This window comes from Carlito syrichta, unplaced genomic scaffold, assembly GCF_000164805.1.
Source record: "Carlito syrichta isolate Samal-C Ts95f unplaced genomic scaffold, Tarsius_syrichta-2.0.1 Scaffold314146, whole genome shotgun sequence".
NCBI lineage: Eukaryota > Metazoa > Chordata > Mammalia > Primates > Tarsiidae > Carlito > Carlito syrichta.
Genome location: NW_007258242.1, coordinates 130,409 through 136,065, shown reverse-complemented (window position 1 = coordinate 136,065; position 5,657 = coordinate 130,409). Strand labels below are relative to the sequence as shown.

Genomic DNA, 5,657 nt, shown 5'->3' with positions numbered 1-5,657 from the left:
GACACCAACTCAAAAAAAAAAAAAAAAATAATAATAATAATAATAAAGAAGAATATTTGGCTAGAAAACAGAAAAATTAATAGTTACTTTGGGATCAATTATTTTTTCTTTACTATTTATATTAATAATTTGGAAGAAATAGAACTTAATTTGTAAAAAATTTTTTTTTCTTTGAGTTGGAGCCTCACTCTGTCACCCAGTCTGAAGTGCAGTGGCACGTTCATGGCCACTGCAGCCTCAACCTCGGGAGATCCTTCCGCCTCAGCATTCCAAGTAGCTGGAACAACAGGAGTGTGCTACCACACGCCTAATTTTTGATTTATTGAAGCAACAAGGTCTCGCCATGTTGCCCAGGCTGGTCTCGAACCCATGAGCTCAGGTAATCCTGTTGCCTTTGCTTCCCAAAGTGCTGGGATTACAGGTATGAACCACTGCAACTGGCTAAAACCTTTTATTTTCTGTAGGAGACACCCTTATGGAAATTGGCACTGGCCACCAGTTCCTATTCATAACCTGAAATGACCATACCTTAAGAAACAAGATAGACAAGTGGGACCTCATCAAACTAATGAGTGTTTGCAAAGCAAAAGAAGCCATCAAGAGAGCAGGAAGACAGCCCACAGAATGGGAAAAACATTTGCCAACTATATATCTGACAAAGGCCTAACATCTAGGATCTACAAGGAGCTCAAATGCGCCGAAAGGAAAAAAGCACACAGTCCCATTAAAAAGTGGGCAGCCAGGCTCAGTGGCTCAGCCTGTAATCCCGCGCCTTTGGGAGGCTGAGGTGAGTGAATTGCCTGAGCCTGTGGGTTCGAGACCCGCCTGGGCAACTTGGCAAGACCTCATCTCTACAATAAATCAAAAAAATTAGCCGGGTGTGGGAGCGTGCGCCTGTAGTTCCAGCTACTTGGAAGGCTGAGGCGGAAGGATCGCCGGAGCCCAGCGGGTCGAGGCTGCGGTGGCCGGGAGCGGCCACTGCACTCCAGTCTGGGCGACAGAGTGAGACTCCGACTCAAAAAAAAAAAAAGTGGGCAAAAGACATGAATAGACACCTCTCAAAAGAAGATGTACAGGCAGCCAACAGACACATGAAAAAGTGCTCAGCTTCATTATCAGAGAAATGCAAATCAAAACCACATTGAGATATCACCTAACCCCAGTAAGAATGACCAACATTAATAAAACAAACAACAGATGCTGATGAGGATGCAGAGAAAAAGGAACGCTTCTACACTGATGGTGGGAATGCAAACGAGTGCAACCTCTTTGGAAGACAGTGTGGAGGTTTCTGAAAGAACTAGAAATTGACCTTCCATATGACCCAGCAATTCCTCTATTGGGAATATACCCAGAGGAACTCAAATCATTCTACAAAAAAGATAACCTGCACACATATGTTTGTTGCAGCTCTATTCACAATAGCAAAAACATAGAATCAACCATGTTGCCCATCGAAGCTGGACTGGATAAAAAAATCTGGTACATATGCACAATGGAATATTATTCAGCCACAAAGGACAAACATGGATTTTGCAGCAACTTGGATGGACTTAGAGTCGATCACACTAAGTGATCTATCACAGAAACAAAGAACAAAGTACCATATGTTCTCACTCATAAGTGGACCTTGAACAATTATAATACTATAAGGAAGCGATTGAGCCGGGCTCGGTGGCTCAGCCTGTAGTCCTGCGCCTTTGGGAGGCTGAGGTGAGTGGATTGCCTGAGCCCATGGGTTCGAGACCTGCCTGGGCAGCGAGACCTCATCTCTACAATAAATCAAAAAATCAGTGGTGCGTGGTAGCGCATGCCTGTAATTCCGGCTACTTGGAAGGCTGAGGCGGAAGGATCGCTGGAGCCCAGCAGGTCGAGGCTGCGGTGGCCGGGAGCGGCCACTGCACTCCAGTCTGGGCGACAGAGTGAGACTCCAACTCAAAAAAGAAAAAAAAAAAAAAAAAAAGCAAGCGATTGGCAGTAGGGGGAAACTGCCAGGGAATGGGGGTGGGATTGGCAGTTGAGGGAAACTGCTAGGGGAGGGAGAGGCATAACTCATCTACAAGGGTACCTGCATAATCAATGTTTGTCTACCTAACCCTGAATTGTACCCCACATCTTTATAATAATATATATATGCAAAACAAAACAAAATAAAAAAACCTTTTTATTTTCAAGAGCAATACTAACTTTTCTCATTTCTTAGCACTGACTATATATTATATGAACAAAGTTTATGCTCAGTGAAATAATCTGAATATGAACATTTTTAGTTTAAAATGTTAGAGTATTAGGAAAAAACCATCATTTTATTTATAGAATATTTTCAGTCTGGCTTGCACTCCAGTGCATTATATTTTTAAAAAATTCAGATTCTGCAAGACATTCTATTTTTTATATTTATTTTTGTATAACATTGATGTATATGCCAAGCTGGGCATGGTGGTGTATGTCTGTAGTTCCAGTTACTTAGAAGGCTGAGGTGGAAGGATCACCTGAGCCCAGCAGGTCAAGGTTGCGGTGGCTGTGAGCATGCCACCGCACTCTAGCCTGGGAGACAGAGTGAAACTCCAACTCAAGAAAAAAAAAAAAAGACCATGTATATGCCATCCACAATCTCAACTGCAACCTAGAATAAATGTGGATCCTACATTGTATCTGAGTTCTTTTTTTTTTTTTTTGAGTTGGAGTCTCACTCTGTCACCCAGACTGGAGTGCAATGGCCGCTCCTGGCCACCGTAGCCTCAACCTGCTGGGCTCCGGCAATCCTTCCACCTCAGCCTTCCAAGTAGCTGGAACTACAGGCGCGCACTACTACACCCAGTTGATTTTTTGATTTATTGTAGAGATGAGGTCTTGTCAAGTTGCCCAGGCAGGTCTCCAACCGGCAGGCTCAGGCAATCCACTCACCTCGGCCTCCCAAAGTGCTGGGTTTACAGCTGAGCCACCGAGCCCGGCCTTATCTGAGTTCTTACTGAATGATAAAAGCAAAACATTTGAATTGTGATGAGGGGCAAAGAAAGCTTATCTTGTTCAATTGCTGTATTTTATCACAGCTAGTAGTTCAACTATAAATGTATTTTTCTTTTTTTTTTTTTTTGAGTTGGGTTCTTACTTTGTCACCCATGCTGGAAGGCAGTGGCACAATCATGGCTCATCACAGCCTCAACCTCTTGGGTTCAAGTGAGACTTTTTTTTTCTGAGTTGGAGTCTCACTCTGTCGCCCAGGATGGCGTACAGTGGCACGCTCATGACCACTGCAGCTTCTACCTGCTGGGCTCAGGTGATCCTTCTGCCTCAGCCTTCCAAGTAGCTGGAACTATAGGTATGTGCCCCCATGCTTAGCTAATTTTTTTATTTATTGTAGAGATGAGGTCCTATCAAGTTGCCCAGGCTGGTCTCGAACCCATGGGCTCAGGCAATTCTCTCACCTTGGGCCCCCAAAGAGCTGGGATTATAGGTAATAGCCACCATGCCCATCCTCAAGTGAGCCTTTCAAACGGCCTCTGAAGTAGCTGGGACTACAGGCAAGTGTCACCACACCTGGATACTCTTTTTTCATTTTATTTTTGTAGAGACAAGATCTTGCTATGTTGTACAGGCTGGTCTCAAACTCCTGGGCTCAAGAAATCCTCCTGCTTTAGCCTTCCCAGGTCTAGGATTACAGGTATGAGCCATCACACCCGGCCTCAACTATAAATGTATTTTTTAAGGCAAAATTTATAATGTATTACAGTATGCCACAAGCTCGAGTTACAAAAAAAAAAAAATGCCGCCAGGCTCAGTGGCTCAGCCTGTAATCCCGTGCCTTGGGAGGCTGAGGTGAGTGGATTGCCTGAGCCCGCAGGTTCGAGACCCGCCTGGGCAACTTGGCAAGACCTCATTTCTACAATAAATCAAAAAATCAGCTGGGCATGGTAGTGCATGCCTGTAATCCCGGCTACTTGGAAGGCTGAGGTGGAAGGATCACCGAAGCCCAGCAGATCAAGGCTGCAGTGGCTGGGAGCGGCCACTGCACTCGAGTCTGGGCGACAAAGTGAGACTCCAACTCAAAAAAAAAAAAAAAATGTTGTATAAAAACCAAGCAGGGTTTATATATCCTTCTGGTTTTGAAGGCTGGCATCACACTGCACAATTTGCATGCAGGTGACTGGAGTCCAGGTCATGTGGGACTTAGAAAAGAGACCAAGCTAGTGCTTATGACACAGCAACAGTAAAATTATACGTATTCCTGGGAAAGGAGGGAATGAACAGTTACTGCTTAATGGTTGCAAGAGTTTCTGTTTGGGGTGATGAAAAGGTTTTGAAAATATATAGTTGTGATGGCTGCACAACCTTGTGAATATAATCAGTGTCACTAAATTATACACTTAAAAATGGTTAAAATGGCTGCGCTGGGTGGCTCAGCCTGTAATCCCACGCCTTGGGAGGCCGAGGTGAGTGAATTGCCTGAGCCTGCGGGTTTGAGACCTGCCTGGGCAACTTGGCGAGACCTCATCTCTACAATAAATCAAAAACTTAGCCGGGTGTGGTAGCGTGTGCCTGCAGTTCCAGCTACTTGGAAGGCTGAGGGGGAAGGATTGCCGGAGCCCAGCATGTTGAGGCTGTGGTGGCCGGAAGCGGCCACTGCACTCCAGTATGGGTGACACAGTGAGACTCCAACTCAAAAAAAAAAAAAAAAAGGTTAAAGTGGAAAATTTCGTGTCATATATATTTTATCATAGTAAAAAAAGGAAGCAAGCAAGCAATATAATTTTTTAAACTTTTAATTATTTTATTTTATTTTATTTTTTTGAGTGGGAGTCTCACTCTTGTTACCCAGGCTGGAGTGCAGTGGCAGGCTCACAGCCAACGCAGCCTCGACCTGCTGGGCTTAGGAAATCCTTCCACCTCAGTCTTCCAAGTAGCTGTAACTACAGACGCATGCCACCATGCCCGGCTAGTTTTTGTGATTTATTATAGAAACAAGGTCTCACCAAGTTGCCCAGGATGGTCTCGAACCCCTGGGCTCAGGCAATCCTCTCCCCTCAGCCTCCCAAAGTGCTGGGATTATAGGTTGAGCCACTGCGCCCAGCCACTCAAACTCTTTTAAGAACTTTAATATATTTTCTTCTCAGTAGTGTTCATTTGCAGAAGAACACACTCAAAAGAAGTTCTCGAATAAGAAATGTTTTGCCAGGCAATCTGATACTAGAAAAACGTTTTTAAAGTGTCATTTATTAAATATTAAATTTCTGGGCCAGGACGGTGGCTCATGCCTGCAATCCCAGCACCTTGGAAGGCCAAGGTAGGTGGGCTGCCTGAGCCCAGGAGTTCGAGACCAACCTGGGCAACACACAGCAAAACTTTATCTCCACAAAAAAATTTAAAAATTCACTGGGCATGGTGGCACATACCTATAGTCCCAGCCTACTGGGGAGACTGAGTTGGAAGGATCACCTAAGCCCAGGAGGTTGAGGCTGCTGTGAACTGTGATCGTGTCACTGCACTCCAGCCTGGGTAACAGAGTGTGACCCCAACTCCAAAAAAAGAAAAATAGAAAATTAAATTTCTGTCAGACTTCTCACCGATGCAGAAGTTTCAACAGAGACCTGAATTTACTATTAATCTTTAAAAGACTCTCAGTAAAGACTCCCTAAAGATGAAAAAAAAAATTAAAA

At 44.4% G+C, this 5,657-nt stretch overlaps 1 protein-coding gene across 2 annotated transcripts in view; it reads right to left on the bottom strand.

Annotated features, from left to right (window-relative positions):
* IFT81 (intraflagellar transport 81) overlaps window positions 1–5,657 on the bottom strand; it is a 115,883-nt gene that overhangs the window by 15,431 nt on the left and 94,795 nt on the right. The gene's annotated exons all lie outside the window — the stretch shown is intronic.